The sequence below is a fragment of the Lissotriton helveticus genome, chromosome 6, assembly GCF_964261635.1.
Source record: "Lissotriton helveticus chromosome 6, aLisHel1.1, whole genome shotgun sequence".
Classification (NCBI taxonomy): domain Eukaryota; kingdom Metazoa; phylum Chordata; class Amphibia; order Caudata; family Salamandridae; genus Lissotriton; species Lissotriton helveticus.
In genome coordinates this window covers 154,888,947-154,909,095 of record NC_136067.1, presented here as the reverse complement: position 1 = coordinate 154,909,095, position 20,149 = coordinate 154,888,947, and the positions used below count along the sequence as shown (strand labels likewise).

At 48.4% G+C, this 20,149-nt stretch overlaps 1 protein-coding gene and 1 pseudogene across 2 annotated transcripts in view; one reads left to right on the top strand and one right to left on the bottom strand.

Annotated features, from left to right (window-relative positions):
- The window catches only part of LBR (lamin B receptor), a 616,153-nt gene that overhangs the window by 584,841 nt on the left and 11,163 nt on the right, over positions 1-20,149 (bottom strand). The window lies entirely within an intron of this gene.
- Positions 5,723-12,191, top strand: LOC144762211 (uncharacterized; annotated as a pseudogene).

Sequence of the window (20,149 nt, the reverse complement as noted above, 5' to 3'; positions counted from 1 at the left end):
TCGGCTGGTGACGAGGGCTTGGGTGACCGTCTTCCTCGTCTCGGTGGGGATCCACCGGAAGATCTTACGTAGCATGCGCAGGATGTTGAAGCATGACGAGGAGACGGCGTTGACTTGTCTGGTCATGGAGAGGGAGGAGTCCAGGATGAATCCCAGGTTGCGTGCGTGGTCCGTCGGTTTGGGTGCGGTGCCCAGGGCGGGGGGCCACCAGGAGTCGTCCCAGGCGGAGGGCGTGGAGCCCAGGATGAGGACCTCCGTCTTGTCTGAGTTCAGTTTCAGGCGGCTGGTCGTCATCCATTCGGCTACGTCTCTCATCCCTTCGTGCAGGTTGGCTCTGGCGGTGGCGGGGTCGTTGGTCAGGGAGAGGATCAGCTGGGTGTCGTCGGCGTAGGAGATGATGTTCAGGTTGTGTTGGCGTGCGATGGCCGCGAGGGGGCTCATGTAGACGTTGAAGAGGGTTGGGCTCAGCGAGGATCCTTGGGGTACGCCGCAGATGACTTTGGTGGCCTCTGACTTGTACGGTGGTAGGCGGACTCTTTGTGTTCTTCCGTCGAGGAAGGAGGTGATCCATTCCAGTGCCTTCTCCTGGATTCCGATGTTGCTGAGGCGCTGTACTAGGGTGCGGTGGCAGACAGTGTCGAAAGCCGCGGAGAGGTCCAGGAGGATGAGGGCCGCTGTTTCTCCGTTGTCCATCAGAGTTCGAAGGTCGTCGGTGGCGGCGATGAGGGCGGTCTCGGTGCTGTGGTTCGCTCGGAAGCCGGACTGTGAGGGGTCGAGGGATCCATTCGTCTCGAGGAAGGCGGCCAGCTGTTTGTTGACGGTCTTCTCGATGACTTTGGCCGGGAACGGGAGGAGCGAGATGGGACGGTAGTTCTTGAGGTCGGTGGGGTCTGCTGTGGGGTCTGCTGTGGATAGATTAATTGCCTATGTAAGGGCAAAAGGAGGGTTTGTGGTTCTGAAAATCTGGATTCATATAATAGTACTGGACTCAAGAATAAAAACTTCGTCGAAATAGGACGAATTTGGTATCAAAAGACCGAGAATGACGAGTACATCATGTACATGTATTTTCGGCGTATTCGAGTGACGATTTCACCTCGAAATCGTCATTTACATTCTGAACCCCACTCCCATTTATATGTTGCCCTTTACATAGGCCTTAATCCAGTTGAATTTGATTCCACAAGGACACGTACTCCTTAATCGACTTCTCCCTGACCTCAGTACAAGTTAGAACCATTGCCCCAGGCCGAACTCATTAGGTCAGTTCCTTCCCAGTGGCCGAGCAAGATAGCATCTAGGCTCAACCAGCCATAAAACCATTTCAGCGCGCACACCTGCCATATCTCGCTCACATCTTTTCTCCACTCCTTTTCTTCACTTGCTTTATGATGGGGAGGTGACCGTTTTTATTGGGGGTCCAGCGATATCTGATGAAATGTTGGGCCTTGCCGGATGATTTGTTATGGGCAGCACGACGTGAAATATGTACATGTCATCATGACTCTGCTTTTCTTTTGTAACCAGTAACTATAAATGAAATACCACGAATTCGAAGAATGTTTGCCCAAGGCCGAATATCATGTATAAAGAGAGAAGCCTGACTTCGTGAAAGTGTGCAGTCTCCTGAGAATATACCCGGATTGTACTTCTAGGACCCTGTTACCTTGGTTGCAGCCAATAAACTAATCTTTGACTTCACCTAGAAGACTCTGAGTTTCTGTAGGTCTGACTCAGGAGAACCCGAGGTCTCTGGGTGTTGATTCCCTGACACCGCTGGGTTACCGGTTCTGTGCCGGTTCTTAAAAACCCAGTACCGCAGGCGTTGGGGGTCTTACATTTGGCGCTCTCCACCACTCCACTTGTTTTGAGTTTCGTCAATCTGCGTGGAGTCCAGTAAGCCCTGTGGATTGTGAACAGAAGGTTTCTCCTTAAATTCGCAGGTTTAACCACTCTGTATAGTAAAGCCATAGATACTTGCCATTGGTTTTCTGTTGCAATCTTTGGAAAGCTTTGCTTCCACAGGACCTCCGGAAGTAAGTAAGGGCCATCTTCAATTCAATTCAATTCAATTCAATTCAAAATTTATATAGCGCGCTACATACCCAGAGGGTCTCAAGGCGCTTGGAAAAGGGTGGGGGATTACTTGTCAAATATCCAGGTTTTAAGTTGCTTTCTGAATGGTAGGTGGTTCTGAGTGAGGCGAAGGTGAATGGGCAGTGAGTTCCAGGTTTTAGCCGCCAGGTAGGAGAAGGATCTTCCTCCCATGGTGGTTTTGTTGATGCGAGGTACAGCAGCAAGGGCTTTGTTGGAGGAGCGGAGCTGGCGGGGGGCGGTGTAGAAGGACAGTCGTGTGTTGAGGCATTCGGGTCCAAGTTCGTAAAGTGCTTTGTGTGCGTGGGTTAGTAGACGGAATGTTATCCTCTTATTGACGGGGAGCCAGTGGAGGGATTTCAGGTGACCAGAGATGTGGTCGTTACGCGGGATGTCTAGAATGAGTCTGGCTGATGCGTTCTGGATGCATTGGGAGTTTTTTCTGAAGTTTTGCGGTGGTACCGGCGTATAGGGTGTTTCCGTAATCCAGGCGGCTAGTAACCAGTGCGTGAGTGACCGTTTTCCTAGTTTCGGTGGGGATCCAGCGAAATGTTTTTTTGAGCATACGAAGAATGTTGAAGCAAGATGATGAAACGGCGTTGACTTGTCTGGTCATCGAGAGTGAGGAGTCCAGGATGACGCCCAGGTTCCGTGCGTGGTCTGTCGGGATGGGTGCTTTTCCAAGGGCCTCTGGCCACCAAGAGTCGTCCCAGGCAGAGGGGGAGGTGCCTAAGATAAGGACTTCTGTTTTGTCGGAGTTCAGTTTCAGACAACTGTGCTTCATCCACTCGGCTACTTCTTTCATTCCTTCATGTAGGTTGGTTTTGGCGGTGTTAGGGTCTTTGGTGAGTGAGAGGATCAGTTGAGTGTCATCAGCGTAGGAGATGATGTTGAGGTTGTGTTGGCATGCGATGGCCGCGAGGGGGCTCATGTATACGTTGAAGAGGGTGGGACTGAGTGAGGATCCTTGTGGCATGCCGCAAATGACTTCATTGGCCTCTGATTTGAATGGTGGGAGGCGGACTCTCTGAGTTCTTCCGGCAAGGAACGAGGTGATCCATTCCAGTGCTTTTCCTTGTATTCCGATGTTTCTGAGGCGTTGTATCAAGGTGTTATGACAGACTGTGTCGAAGGCTGCGGAGAGGTCGAGGAGGATGAGGGCGACTGTGTCTCCATTGTCCAGTAGAGTTCGAATGTCGTCTGTTGCTGCGATAAGTGCGGTCTCAGTGCTGTGTTTGGCTCGGAAGCCGGACTGTGAGGAGTCGAGGGATTTGCTGGTTTCGAGGAAGGCGGCGAGCTGGTTGTTGACAGCTTTCTCGATGACTTTGGCCGGGAATGGAAGGAGCGAGATGGGGCGGTAGTTTTTCAGTTCGGTGGGGTCAGCTGTGGGTTTTTTCAGAAGGGCGCTAAGTTCGGCGTGTTTCCAGCTTTCCGGCAAGGTGGTGGAGTTGAGGGAGCAGTTGATGACGTCTCGGAAGTGTGGTGCTATGATGGAATCTGCTTTATTGAAGATGTGGTGAGGGCATGGGTCTGTGGGGGATCCTGAGTGGATGGAGTTCATCAGGCGGATGGTGTCCTCAGTGGAGATTGGGTTCCATTCATTAAGGATGTTCAAGGGGGGTGAAGGTGCGGCAGAAGGTTGGGTGGGTTGGTCTCCGGGTTGGTTGTCGAAGCTGTTGTGGATGTCTGCGATTTTGTCGTGGAAGAACGAAGCTAGGGAGTCGCAAAGGGTTTGAGAGGGAGTGATGTCGTTGGAGTTGGCAGCGGGGTTAGTAAACTCTTTGACGATGTTGAATAGTTCTTTGCTGTTGTGGGCGTTGTTGTCTAGTCGGTCTTTGAATGCGGCTTTCTTGGCAGTCCGGATCAGTTGGTGATGTAGACGGGTGGCGTTTTTGAAGGCGTCCCTGGTGCTGGTGTTTGGGTCTTTTTTCCAGGCCTTCTCAAGGGAGCGACAGAGTTTCTTGGATTTCTTAAGATCATCGTTGAACCAGGGGGCGTTTTTGTTGCCTAGTTTGATTTGACGTTTCTTCCATCTCCAACATTGACCAATACCACAAGGCCACCTCTTTCTTGAAAGACCCCTCCATCGCCAATTTTGCCTCGAAGTCATTCTGTGTTCCGATTCGAGATTCAACGCCCTTCGCCCAGCTCTGAATCTGTAAGTATTTATATCTTGAGAAGACTTGCCCCCACCTTTGTTGGCATTCACTCCATGCCAACAAATTACCCTCCTGAAACAGGTCCTTCCATCTCTGAACTGAGCCCTCTCTCTTTAATGGAGTTGCCAATGAATCCTTTGTCCAAGGTGGAGACCCTGGTGAGTCCCATATTGGAGCCATACAACTCAAATATGGTATCTTTAAAAATTTCCTGATCTTGTACCACATCTCCGCCAAATCATATAGAACTTTCAGCCTAACCTTTTTAAAGAACTTAGGATCTGAAAACTTATACAAAAAACCAAAATCTGTATAACCACCATTCTTTAACATCACACCAAATAAATCACCAATTGGTGACTGAAAGCAGGTACCCATTAGCATCCTACAATTTTTCAATCCAAAAGCCCATGCATAAATTTGCAGGTCCGGGGCAGCCAACCCTCCTTTACAAAGGCTCCTTCTTATTTTCTTCCATGACAGTCGTGACCCCTTTGATGCCCAAATAAAAGAAGCTATCTCGCTCTGGAGTTTGACTAACCACTCCTTTCGAAATCCAAGCGGAATAACCTCAAACAGAAAAGTTACCTTTGGCAGGATCAGCATCTTCACTAAATTAGTTCTGCCATATAATGACAAGGGTAAATTCATCCATCCTTTAAGCATGGCCGAAACTTCTTGTTTAACTCTGAAGAAGTTTGTTTTCGCCAAATCCGCAATCTTATGAGTAACCCTCACCCCCAGGTATCTCATATCCGCCTTAGTGACTAGCCCCTCTGTGGGCAAGTTCCAAGCCATAATCTCAGTTTTTTCTTGGTTGATCTTATAACCCGAGACAGCTCCAAAGTCCTTAGTAGTACCTGTCAGGGCATCCAAAGAGCCATGCAAATTTGAAGAAAGAATAACAATATCATCTGCCTTCCCCATTTTTGCATTGGGAGTCATGCATGTGCTGCGGCGATCCTTGGCGTTTCCACTGCTGCCTGGGCTCGGTTTCTGCCAGTCTGAGGTCAACACAACAGATCCCGTTGCTGCCTCGATCCCGGCTGTGGCCCTGGCTGGAGGCCCATCTGCCTGCCCAAGTCTGAGAAGTGAGCGGTAGTGGCTGGCCCTTGCTCCGAGACCGGCGTCTGCTTGCGCCAGCGGCCATGGCTGCCTTCCGCATTTTTACATTGGCAGTCGCACATGTGCTGCGGCGGTCCCCGGAGTTTCCACTGCTGTCTGTGCTCCGTTTCAGCCAGTCTTGGCTCAGCACAACAGATCCCATCTCTGCCACGACCTTATGTCTGACGCTGCCTGGAGGCTATACTTTTCCCTCCTCCGCTCCTGCTCCTGTTACGGCGGTCCCTAGCCTCTCCAACACCGATGGGGTGCTGAGTGAGTGCTACCCACTACAATATTTTTACCATGACCCAGCCTTGCTTGACTGTGAGGCTGAACCCCTGACACTGCCACCTTCAATCTTCACCATGCAGAAGGCAAAACCAGATGAGGAGTACACCTTCAAAACAGGTGCCAGGTACGTTTTATCAGCACCGAGTTACTTTTAAATCTTCAAAGGGTCACGAGCAATTTCATGCAAGCTGTTAAAATGGTGGCCCCCCTGAAGTGCATCTCAGGTCACTCCTGCTCCTCTAATGAAGCAGCTCCACAAACGCCACCTAAAACCTAAAACTAAATGCATTACTGCCCTTGAGTGTATGCTAACACACGAAGATTACATGTCCACCCTATGCCTGACTCTAAAATGGCGACGTTCCAAGACAACCTGAATCACTTCACAGTGCCTGACCTTAAGATGGCTCTGCCTCAAAACTTTATGATCTGAAAACCTTCCAGTATAACCTCACAGTTCACATTACGGTGATGGAAGTCTCACCTAACTAGTGGTTACCTAACTAGCGACTAGTAAGAAACGCCCTGTGAGACAGACCTCAGTCACCATAACTTCACCACGCCTTTGTTCTGAGACTCACCACCTCCGCGGTCTTCTTACCCTGTTTTTCACATCTGAGCCAGTCACTAACGATCATGTCACGTCCTGACCTGACTTGGTCTGGGGAAAACTCCTATACTCTAGTCAACCCCCCCAACCTCTACAAAAGTGTGGCTAAATCATTCAAACACGCCACCCTAAAAAGACATCGTGAGACGCTGATATCCGGCCTGCGCTTCAACACAGACAGTGGCATTAGCATAAATGACCACATTTTCTAATCCAGAAGAACTGCTGCCTGGCGCAAATCCTTGGCGCACATTCTTAACGTTCGCTCAATTAAAAACATTCTTTACGGCACCAAACTCACAATTGCTCCCTCCTCCACCCTGCAAGAGGACCTCACCATCACCCTCTACAAAAATGGCATTGTTCTGATCCAAGCCTCGACCAATAATCTTAATAAATTCAAAGACCTTTTCATCCACCTCATAAACCATGTGCATAACACAAATAGAGGAACCAACACCTGCACCAATGATCCACCATCCTGCCTGCCTATTGCGCCCAGCCACCCGCATACCCCCCTCCTAGGGCTCCCACTGTAGTTTTCCCTATCCCCCCCCCCCAGCATGCTCACTGACCCCGATTATGGACACTCCCCTATACCCCTTATCCCCCCCCTCCCAACTCCTCCCACCAACCAGGAGTTGGGTACGCTCCCAAAGACCCCCGGTCCTCCAACTGCTCCCACCGCTGATCACCCTGACCAATATACCTCGTCCCCCGACACCTCTAACAGAACTGCCCCTAAACCTCCGACCGCCCCCCCCCCCCCCCCCCGGCCAGCCATCCACCAATATCGCGAGCTAGGTACTCCTCCAAAGACCCTGGAGTCTGCACTAACCAACCTATCTCCCCTTTCTCCTTTACATGCCCCCCATGACCAATCAATCAATCAATCAATCAATCTGCTCCTGAACCTCTGTCCCCCTCTAGGATCCCCAGCTTATACTGATCTTGAAACTCTGCACTCCAGAGCGGCTAAACTCATCCAGAGCATTCATAGCCCCATTCTCGACATTATGAATCTCCTTCACCTTGCCTAGCTCTCCCTTGCTAACCTCAAGCCACCTCATACCTCCCCCCCACCGAACACCGAGCCTCCCAAGCACCCACTCCCGCTACCTTTGAGACATCTTCGCCCACGCAAACTACCTTGCCACCTCTCAGAGGAGGAATCCCGAGCTCTTGAACTCTCTTACAATGCTACCACCACCACCTCTAATCCTCTAGACCTCACGGGAAACGAAATCCTTGCCATCCTCCAACACCATAACTCTGTCCAAGCCTTCCCCCGTCCACTAGATACGAGTCTTGAACACCCCATCAGCATGGTCCCCATCAACCCCAACAGGCTAGCTACCCTCCATAACAGAAGTGAGGTAAAAAGCAACCTCGCGCCTGTATTTCTGTCCGTCCAGACTCCTGACACTCCCCCAGACCCCCCTATCCGGACTTTTAATCAACTGCCGGTCAGCAGTCAAGCATGCCGCTGATATTGCTGACCCCATCCTGAATAAAAACCTAGACCTAGCTATATTTACAGAATCTTGGCTCAATGAATACTCTTCCCCTTGCCTGGACTTATTAGTCCCTCCCAATTACAACATCGCCACACTGGACAGACATTCCAACAGGAAAGGAGGCGGCATTGTCTGCATCTACCGATCCTCCCTTCTTGTCACAGAACTCTTGGCGGACTCCACCGACTCATGCGAATACCTCGCAATCTCCATTTCCAGCAACTCATTACACCTTTGCAACTTGCACATTTTTTAACACCCTCCGGGTTCTAACGATTCTTTCACCGATCACCTCTTGGGAATCATCACAACTAAGATTTCTTCCAATGCCACAGAGATTTTCCTGGGTGATTTCAACCTACACTGGAATGACACTAAAGATCCCTACGTCAACACCATCAAAGACCTCCTAACTGACCATGCCCTGACTCAAGCCTGCTCTCTGCCAACCCACTCAAAAGGGGGCATCCTTGACAGGATCATTTCCAAGGAATCCTCAGTCAAACTTATCTCCATAGACCCATGTGACTGGTCTGACCACCACTCCATCTCCTTCATTTTACCTGGGTCCCACAAGACAAAGACATCGCAACCGGTGATTCCCAAACGCTGGACCAGAGACACAAAGAACCTCGACCTTATGAAACTGGAGGCTTGCTGCAAATCTGACCCCCCTCGCATATGACCACCGTCAGGGAGCTCGATGAACATTACTCGTCGTCCATTTCAAATATTCTAGATGACCTTGCCCCTCTAAAACTAAAAAGAACACAAATCAAAGACAGGAACCCCTGGTTCCCTCAACATGGAGAGGCGATCCTTACGGCAATCTGAAAGAATCTGGAGACAACACCCTCTGCTACGCATCTAAAACTTCTCTGCCAGGCGAGAAACGTCTACAACAAGCACGCCAAGAATAGACCCCGCAAGCTCTTTGAACTGGTCAAACGCCAATCTAATAAACTGGCAAAAACACTGACAGAATCACCCAAATCTCTAATATCATCAGAGGAATTCTCCTCCTTCTTCGCTGATAAAATCACGGCATTAGGACCTACCCCCCCTTTCCGCACCACCCCCCCAGCCTCAATTAAAAACCAAGCCCGCTGGACTGACTTTGAATACTATAACGAAGGCTCTATCTCCAAAATCCTCTCTACCTTAAACCCAATTAACCACTTTAATGAACCGCTTCCCGCCAACTGTCTCGCTGCCGCCTCCCAATCCATTGTTCCTTGCTGGACTGCAATAATCAACGCCTCTCTCCAGCAGGGCTTGATTCCGGACCCTTTGAAAGCCGGCCAAGTCCTCCCTATTTTGAAAAAACGAACACTGGATCCAGCCTCCCCATACAATTTCAGACCTATCTCCAATATCCCGCTATTAGCCAAAGTATTGGAGGAGTGTGTACAACACCAACTAAGTCAGCACATCAACAACTTCCACCTACTTGACGACTTGCAATTTGGATTCAGGCCAGGGCACAGCACTGAAACTACTATGCTCCACATCGTGGACGACGCCCTCCAAGCCCTAGAACAAGGCAAAACTTGCCTTCTAATCCTCCTTGATCTATCCTCCGCCTTCGATAAGGTCAACCATGAAAAACTACTCGAACGCCTCAAATTCAGGATGGGTCTGGATGGCGTGATCCTAGAATGGTTCAGATCCTTGTTCCACAACCGCTCTCAGAGATTCCTCATCAATGGAAACCTATCAGCTCCTACCCCGGCCACGGTCGTAGTTCCCCAAGGTTCAACCCTGTCCCCCACCCTCTTTAATCTTTACTTAGAGCCACTCACCGAAGTTCTTCGTACCACCAACATCTCCTACCATTTGTATGCGGACAATACCCAAATATACATCAAAAGCTCTTCGCTCGAGGAGATCCTCACCCTGAAACTGACCGTCCAATGGCTAGCCGATAACCAACTCAGACTTAACGCAAAGAAAACTGAATTTCTCCTAATCTCCCCTTCAAAAGCCAACCCGGTGAGTCAGGTGTGGATTAAGGCCATCACAGCCCTGAACTGCCCGCCGACCATTGTGGACTCTGCCAAATCCCTGGGCATAATCCTTGACTGTAACCTGAACATGCAAGACGACATTAACTCAACGGCTAAAGCAGCCAGATTCTACCTGAGCTACCTATGGAAGCTAAAACCTTTCATCGAGGCTACTGACCTAAAAATGGCAGTGCAAGCACTAGTCGTCTCTAGACTGGAATATGGTTGTTCCACCCTCACAGGACTACCAAGATCTCCTTAGCACCTCTAAAAGCCTGCCTCAACGCGGCCGCCAGACTACTCATAGTCACCAGGAAATTCGACCACATCTCCCCACATATGAAAGCCCTAAACTGGCTCCCTCTAGGGGCCAGAATTCAGTTGCAACTGGCCTGCATTACACACAAGGCTCCATACACAAACTCCCCTGCTTATCTGGCACAGAAACTATTGGTATCGGGAGAAAGCAGGAACTCCAGGTCCGCTAGAAACCTTACTCCAACCTGCCTTCTTTCAGAAAAAAAGAACCTACCTTAGGGCGTTCACTGGAGCAGCACCAAGATTTTGGAACTGTTTCCCACCTGACATCAGAAGAATCCCTTCTCTAGCACGTTTTAAGGAGGCCAAAACCTTCCTCATGGGTAAATTCCTCACCTAATGCCTGCCCACAAACACCACACTGTGCCAGATGAATCTAAGACTATCGCTCCTTCCCCAGATCACCAATTCTCCCCGCCGAGAATATATGGGACCATTGTTTTCTTTTACTGACTCTAACTTTGATTGTAACCATACACCTGTATCCCCTTTTTCACTATGTTCTCAGCACCCCGACCCCTCGCCATCCTTTAGATTGTTTGATTTTGCATATCTCGGCACTTTAAACTTTTTGTTTGTCCTCCACTGTATACCGTGTAAAGCGCTCCGATACCCTCACGGGTCAAGTTCGCACGCTATAGAACACAAAAATAAAATAAATGTGTCCTTCCACTGCCTGCATTCAAATAACTGCCTTTTCCTTTTTCAGTCAGCACTCCACAGGAATGCAGTTTTCTAGCTCTCTCCCTCATCTGATGCTATTCACATCAAATACCAATCTTCCCCTGCATGCTCTGTGTTGCTCTTTTCAACCTCTCCGCAGCTAGTCTGTTGCTTTGTTCTTATTATTTTTCTCCTATCTCCCTGCCTCACGTTCCTGTGTTGCGCCTCCGCCTGCCTTTCCACACATCCCGTTGTACCCTAAGGTTACTTCTCCCCCATCCAATCCTCCTCTTCTTGCCATTCACAATCTTTAAAAAAATATATATTTGGAGGGCCTGGAAGCAGCATTTTTTTATTTTTTCAAGAGGTACCTTCGTGCATGTTGAAATTATTTCTTTATGTACCGCTCCACGATTTGCATCCGCCATATTTCAAAGGTAAAAAAACAATGTCAGACACATCTTGCCATGTACCCGTCACACACTGGGCTAAACAGTGGAGAAATAGTGGTTGTGGCTGCGTGTTTGGTCACCAAAGGACAGAATTGTCCCATAAGCTGCAGCAGTCATGTTGTTCATTCAGCATGTGGGCGGAGAAGAAGCAGCAGCCCGAGCCAGTCCTCTCTGCTCCTCCGCCCCCACCAGAAGCATTTCCTCAGCAGAAAGGGAGCCATGGACCAGGCCGGCCAGTTAGCAAAACACTGCGCAAGGAAAAAGTCGAGAAAACAGGAGGTTCAGTCCCAGAACCAAAACAACCAGAGAAGTCATCCTGTAAAGAACAGGAACTTGCAGACCCACCATGTTGCACCCCATAGGTATTCAGGGACCCGTTTTACCATGGGCTACCAGCAGCGTATAGCTTGCCTGGAGGATATGCACCTCTGATCCATATGCACTGCCTGGTGGGTATTATCAGCAACATGGACGGTACCCAGAGCAGCAGACAATTGGACTGCAGCAGATGGCAGAACCAAACGCCAATGTTCATATCATAGATGCCTCATAACACAGGCGATGGTTATGAACCCCTCCAACAGAAATGTAGAGTTTGGGACAGAGCAGTCTGGCTGTTCTGCACACTTTTATCCGAACGGTTAAATGTTAAGAATCCAGTTGCTGGTGACTGTGGATGTAGTTGCAGTGTCCATCTTTCTGGAACCAGTTGGTGTGTTTGTGAAAAATAATCCTTCAATGTGTCTGATGCGCCAATCTTCATTAATTATCTCTGTAAGAAGTGCTTTGAGACTCCTAGGAGATGCTCACTCTGGAATCTCAACCTCCTGGCAATAGTTACATTGTCTATGTCCTTCATGACAGTAAACATACCCAGTTGCTACAGCAGAGAAGCGGTCATCATCTGCGTGGTAATCAAAGTTCCTGGTCATCAATGCCATGAGAGACTTCTGCTTCCAGACACTTGCCAGCCTTAACGTTATGACATAAATGCCTACATCCACAATTATGTATGCTTCCATACATGTCACTGCGTTTTTTGTCAATGCTGTAGACCATTGGTAATAAGCATTTCCTCTATTTTATAATACTGAACACCATTGGCAACAAGCATTTACAATGCAATGGTCTCGGCATTGTTAAAGTTAGAGCTATTAGCATTGCTCATGACATTATTTTTCTTTATGTTTTTGTTTTTAGAACATATAATTAAATGGCATTGTCAGATTCAATGCCAATAGCTTAATCTCTCGCAAATGCGAGACCTATTGCATTTGCACCCACACACAGAGCCACACACACAAAGCCACCCACACACACATATAGAGCCACCCACAGAGAGCCACCCACAGAGCCACCCACACAGTCATTCACACAGAGCCACACACACAGAGCCACACACACATAGAGCCACCTACAAAAAAAGCTACCCACACAGAGCCACACACACAGACAGAGCCACACACACAGACAGAGCCACACACAGACAGAGCCACACACACACAGACAGACATAGCCACACACACACACACACACAGAGACAGAGCCACACACACACAGACACAGAGCCACACACATACAGACAGACAGAGCCACAAGCACACAGAGCCACACACACACACAGAGCCACACACACACACAGACACACAGAGCCACACACAGAGCCACACACACACACACACACAGACACAGAGCCACACAGACACACAGAGCCACAGACACACAGAGCCGCACACACACACACAGAGCCCCACACACACACACACATAGAGCCAGACACACAGAGCCAGACACACAGAGCCCCACACACAGACACACAGAGCCCCACACACAGACACGCAGAGCCCCACACACAGACACGCAAAGCCCCACACACAGACACGCAAAACCCCACACTCAGACACGCAGAGCCCCACACACAGACACGCAGAGCCCGACACACAGACACACAGAGCCCCACACGGAGCCCAACACACACACAGAGCCACACACAGACATCCCTCAGTCTAGGTCAGCCACACGCCCATCTCTGCCCAGTAACGCCCAAGGGAACAGAGGCAAGAAAAAAACGATGACAAGCAGGGAACGATCTGAAGCAGGGAACAGAGTCAAGAAAAAAACGATCAGAAGCAGGGAAGAGGAAAGAAAATCGAGCACAAGAATGGAACAGAGGCAAGAAAATCGAGCAAAAGCAGGGAACAGAGGCCACAGAGCCACATACACAGACACACAGAGCCACACACACACAGAGCCACACACACACAGACACACAGAGCCACACAGACAAACAGAGCCACACAGAGCCACAAACACAGACACACAGAGCCACAGACAAACAGAGCCACATACATAGACACACAGAGCCACACAGACACACAGAGCCACAGACACACAGAGCCACACAGACACACAGAGCCACACACACACACAGAGCCACACAGACAAACAGAGCCACAGACACACAGAGCCACACACACAGACACACAGACACACAGAGCCACACAGACACACAGAGCCACACACACACAGACACACATACAGACACACAGAGCCACAGACACAGAGAGCCACACAGAGCCACGCAGACACACAGAGCCACACACACACAGGGCCACACACACACACACAGAGCCACACAGACACACAGAGCCACACACACAGACACACAGAGCCACACACACACAGACACACAGAGCCGCACAAACACAGACACACAGAGCCACACAGACACACAGAGCCACACAGAGCCACACACACACACAGCCACACACACAGAGCCACACAGACACACAGAGCCACGCAGACACACAGAGCCACACACACAGAGCCACACACACACACACACACACACAGAGCCACACAGACAAACAGAGCCACACAGACAAACAGAGCCACACAGACAAACAGAGCCACACAGACAAACAGAGCCACACAGACACACAGAGCCACACACAGACACAGAGCCACAGACACACACACAGACACACAGAGCCACACACACACTGAGTCCCACACATAGACACACAGAGCCCCACACAGACACGCAGAGCCCCACACACAGACACACAGAGCCCCACACACAGACACGCAGAGCCCCACACACAGACACGCAGAGCCCCACTCACAAACACGCAGAGCCACAGACACGCAGAGCCCCACACACAGACACACAGAGCCCCACACACAGACACACAGAGCCCCACACACAGACACACAGAGCCCCACACAGAGCCCAACACACACACACAGAGCCACACACACACACATAGAGCCACACACACACACACACAGAGCCAAACACACACACACAGACATCCCTCAGTCTAGGTCAGCCACACGCCCATCTCTGCCCAGTAACGCCCCAGGGAACAGTGGCAAGAAAAAAACAATGACAAGTAGGGTACGATCAGAAGCAGGGAACAGAGGCAAGAAAACCGAGCACAAGCATGGAACAGAGGCAAGAATATCGAGCAAAAGCAGGGAACAGAGGCCACAGAGCCACACACACACAGAGCCACAGACACACAGAGCCCCCACACACAGACACACAGAGCCCCACATACACACAGAGCCCCACACATACACAGAGCCCCACACACACACACACACAGAGCCCCACACACACAGAGCCCCCCCCCACACACACACACAGAGCCCAACACACACACACAGAACCCAACACACACAAACACACACACACACACACACACACCCTCAGTCTAGGTCAGCCACACGCCCATCTCTGCCCAGTAACGCCCCAGGGAACAGAGGCAAGAAAAAAACGATGACAAGAAGGGAACAGAGGCAAGAACAAAACGATGAGAAGCAGGGAACAGAGGCAAGAAAAAAACGATCAGAGGCAAGAAAAACAAGGGCCTAAAATACAATAAAGAACTTTCCGCCTATCTGAATGGCTCCAGATTCTTACTTGACGACCCTGCCCTTGGACTTCAACAAATTGGTAAAGCGACAATGCCAGACCTGACTTTGTCAATGCTTGTTCGATCACTGTGCCTCTACAGACAATGACTAAGGAAATGAAAAAGTATTTGGTGTAGAGAAGATCTCACCCAAAACATGCATGCTTTTCATAAGGCTCTACATTGGATACGAACACTCATAAAACAGTCGCCCGTTCCCATGAGGAAATAGGCCTTTTGTACACATATCCCCTGTTACAAAACTCAGGAGCCACACCTCCCTTTTGAATACACAGCAAACCAACCATGCCGTCTCTTTTAGTTCGTCACCCCGTCCTCCCCGCTGCACTTCATCCCACTGAACCCCACCCTCTTCCCCCCAAGCTTCAATGTGCTCACCAGATCATCTTACTTCCTATTTACCATAAACCCGTCCCATCCCACACACATGGTGTGCCGTCAAACCCATGCCTTTGAGGGAATAGCACAAATCCAAAACACCCATACCATGTGTAGCCACAAGAAAACCTGTACCGACCGCTTCACTCAAACTGCACAATAACTATAAAACAGTGTTCATAAACCATGTGTACCTCGCTGTGGTTAGTCCCATGTGCTACCTCGCCCCCACACCCAAATTACGGATACCGCTCCCCGCCTAAACTGTATACCCCAAGTAGCTGCCCCCACCACCGCCACCTCCTAGGTGTTTACCATCTTGGCTGCTTCGGCCCACGTGCGCTCCGTCGTTTCCTCTTGTCCTTCATGTTACATGCGCTTGAGCGGGTGAGGGGCAGGGAGAGGTCGGGGGTCTCGTCACCCACCACGGGGAAAGCTGGCGGGACAGCACGGGGCCCAACGGTCGCGGGAAGCAGAAAGACGAGGCAATGCAAAAGGAGGGAAGCAGAACACGCCAGACCACGAACCACCGACGCGCGCTACAGCACCACGGCTCCACGTTCGGGTCAGCGGTCGTCCCCGCCGCATGCTGTAAAGGATAGTGTCACCCTCCCTCCTAGTCGTGCCACCTCTTTCCGACCGCCGCCGCTCCTACTTTCCAGCCGGGATTTTTTGTTGAACGAAAACAAACCGTGCTGGGTTATAGGTATTGTAGTCCTGCACTCCTTGAATAGAATGCGCGTGTAGGCGGAGCCACGTCTTCTGTCGGAGGCCATTTTATTTAAAGTCGTAGGTAGAGTCAATGGCCGTAGGCAGAAAAAAGTGGATCAATACATTTTTGAGGTTTCAGCGCTAACGAGCACTGACCGATATTTACACGAGCGCATTCGTGGGTTCTGGTAAAGATCACCATCAATCCGTTCATTTATTAAAATGTCTGACACAGCCGAAAATTAGGCCCGCCCGTTGCAATTGTTGCGGATGCCGCGTCATTTTGGCAGAGAGATGACCGAAAACAAAGATAAGTTTAAGCAAACCGCTTCGACTCATTTCACCGGACTTAACTATGGAAGAATGGCCAATAAATAAAATAAACAAACAAACCCAAAATTGATCAGCATGGCCACTTATCTTTCCGAGACTAGGGTCGACCTGTATCGAGGAGCGCTCCACACGACCATGTTTCTCCGAGGCGAGGCAGAAATGCCTCGGAGAAACGCAGCGTCAGTTTTGGATTCGGGGGCGTGTTTTCTTTCTCTCCTATTCCCATTGGCTGGAAGGTAAAATTCCAGCCAATGGGAAGAGGAGAGAAAGAAAAAACAGATAGACGCTAGCAAACACACCCTGCCGAATCCGGGCTTGAACAGAGTGACGCCCCTCTCCTCCAATGACTGGCCTCCGTTTAGGAAGCCAGCCAATGGAGAAGAGAGGCGGGTTCAAGCCCCCATGCTAAAAAACAAAATTTCTCGCCAGCAAGACTGCGCAAGCACAGTCTACGCAGGCCGAGACCTAAAAAGCACTGCCAAATACAATATGTCTGCATTGAAGACAAAAAGGTGATATCTACTGGAGTTACCAGTGCTAATTGGCATTATATCTGTGAGTCTGTAATTACCTCTTCAACCAACTTCCTGGCCACAGTCCTAAACTGAGTGCAGCTCCCTCGCCAACAAAATTTTTGCTGCTTAAGTAACATATAATTGCTAAAACCAAAAATCACATATCATAGACTCTTCTCACCGATGTTACTTCCCATGCCATGCCCCTCGGCGTGTCTAGGGAGTAAATAAAATTCCACATTAAAAACGTTTCTTGAATCTCTGTTGTATGGGTGACAAATCGTTTTTTGCCATTGTACTAGTAAGCTCTGCTTCAGAGAGACCCTATTTTAATATTTGATGAGTTGGCAGGGATGTGAAATTCCTATAGCCCGAAGCATAGGACATATTGTTTGGGGTTAAGGGCAACAAGTTTTCATGTGTATTTTGTCCTTTGGACAAGTAGGCCCAACCCCCTGCAGTACAAACCCTTTGGCTGGCAGTTTGCAGTACCACATTATGGATCAGGGAAGGGCACTGTCTGCAATTAAGGTAATATGTTTGCCCATAAGTTAATGCTGTTCAAACTTGTATTTATGGTTCATCAATTGAAAGCCTTTATTAATAGGGTGTAAATGTTGTAATCTCCGACTGCACTACTGACAGTGGTTCCAGTATAAAAATGTGTACACACCCTTTCAAAGTTTAGCAATATGAGGCTATTTATTATGCTCCCAGAATGCTCTCTGCTTTGATGGAAATATTTACAGAATATTGAAAGCAAGATTGATGATTCTTTGCTTTCAAAATAAAATGTTTTAAAAAATAAAAGCAGGAAAAAAAACTTTTGCTAAACTACTGTTAAATTCCAGGTACCATTTCTTTGCACAAGCATTTAGTAACATGCGTTGAAGCATGCTAGTTATTTCCCAAAAATATTCATAAAGGAAAGTAAGTGTAACCAGTTTCAATAAGATTATGGGAAACAAAAATAAATAAGAATTGTCAAAGACAGTAGGTCTGAAACTGATAGTCTGCTTTTTAGTTTTGTCAATGTGTGACTTTTTTGGGAATGGTTTTTGTAAAACCTTATTGGTGTGGGAGCTGCCGGGCCCACACCATTATAAAAGCAAAAATAGTTTTTTGTTCTCAAAAAGCACACACTGACACAGTAGTTACTGGCACTCAAGAAAACTAATTTGTGTACAGATATGCTCCTTGTGAAAGGTAACTCACAGTGAAGCCAGCCGATACGGAGAGACAGAATTTTAATAAACACAAAAGGTCACGGTCAACGCCAGACCAAAATAGGGGCCCAATTATTAAAGAAAGTCTCAAAAGTGCACCCATGGTATATGTCCGTGCATTCAGTGCAGCTATACGGTTTTCGTGAAGTACCCAGAATTTACAGAAGTAGGACAAGAAAGAGTACTGCATTTTAGCATGAGCTGATATGCATGTGTACATTTGCTCATGCAAAAATAGGAGTGCTTGCAAGTTCACTTTCCCTCCAAACACTTTTTTCCCAACTCTGGAAGAAGGTTTACGTCTGCCATTGTCAAAGGTAAATTTCCAACATTTCTCAGTATGGGGAAAAAGTAGAGAAAAGTTGCTGAAAACCCTTAAAACATGCAAGTTAGTAGGTTTGCTCAGACTCAGAAGGGTATTCTAACACTAGAACTATTGCTTACCACTACCTTCAGTATTTAGATCTGCAGGAAACGTGGCAATGTAAAGGGCTTGCAAGTATTCAAACACTTCTATGGTATGAGACCTGGCATAATCAGAAAGGTTATATCAGAGCTCGTATATAACGGGGTTGCTGCTATATTCATTGCTGCACTACATGGCACCAAAGGTGCAAGTGGATTTTGTTACAGGACAAGTAGATTTATGAAGCAACCTTCCCCATGGACAAGTAGATATTTTATTAAATTCCACACCCCTGAGGTGGGCTACATGAGCTGCACTAAGACAGCTCTGAATGCCAAAATTTTGCATCATGCATGAGCCTGCTTCAGCTGCTGTGGGTTGGGAGGCAGCACTTGCCATCCCATCTCTGAAGCCTGCTGCAACAATCCATCTGTATTTTTCTGACGTCATTTACCAGTTCAGGGGCCAAGGACTAATATTAAGGGAGCCTAGTGTTCACCCAAGGGGAAAGAATAATATTCACTAACTGGAGCTTGCAGCAGTTATTCAAGCCCATGTGCAAGTCTCCCTTTAGCTTCAAAATCTAGTATGTGTAAGAAATTGCAATTAGTTGCAAGATCTTAAATCATTAGTAAAGTCCTCAAAAACCCCATATGGCAGCTCCTGCTCGGAGCAGAATATTCTCCATCTGATGGCAGTTTAACTACAGGGAGAAGAAAATGGGCATGTCGACCTCTTGAGCATGTACATACTACAATCCGAAAAGCCAGATACCTGAAAGGTTTACTCAAGGTACTGGCAGAATTATGAAAAGGGGTGCCAAACTACAGGAGAGTAGAGTACTGTTGAAACCCTATTTTGATTTTAAATTTTTTAAGGGATGGATTTCTGCTAGACTTAGTTTCAATCCTGAAAAGTCAAAAGGGTGCAATTAACCACTTAACTGCTGGGCATATTCCCCCCACTCCCTCCCCATTCTGCGCCCTTTTTGTCTATTTAGGGTAGTTTGTGCTTAGGGCTCCATAACTTTTTTCCACTTAAGGTATCCCTGACAAGATCGCAACCTTTTTTTCCAACATCCTGGGGATTCTAAAAGGTACCCAGGGATTGTAGATTCCCCTGGAGAAGAAAGAGAAAATAGGCAAAATATAGTTAAATTTTAAGTTTTGGGGGGAAATTAGGAAACAAGTGATCTGGATAAAAGGGTCTGCTTTTTTCCCTAAACACTATATAAACTGACAAAAAATCTAGTTGCCAAATATTATCTTACAAAATAAAAGGACTAATAGTATTATTTGATTAGCCCTTGTCTTTTATTTCACATTTCTTCTGTATTTACTGCAAGATTTCATATGCTTCATCTTGCATGTCTTTTGAGAAGGGCAAACTTTTTTTGAGAAAACAAATTCACATGTACACTTCAGA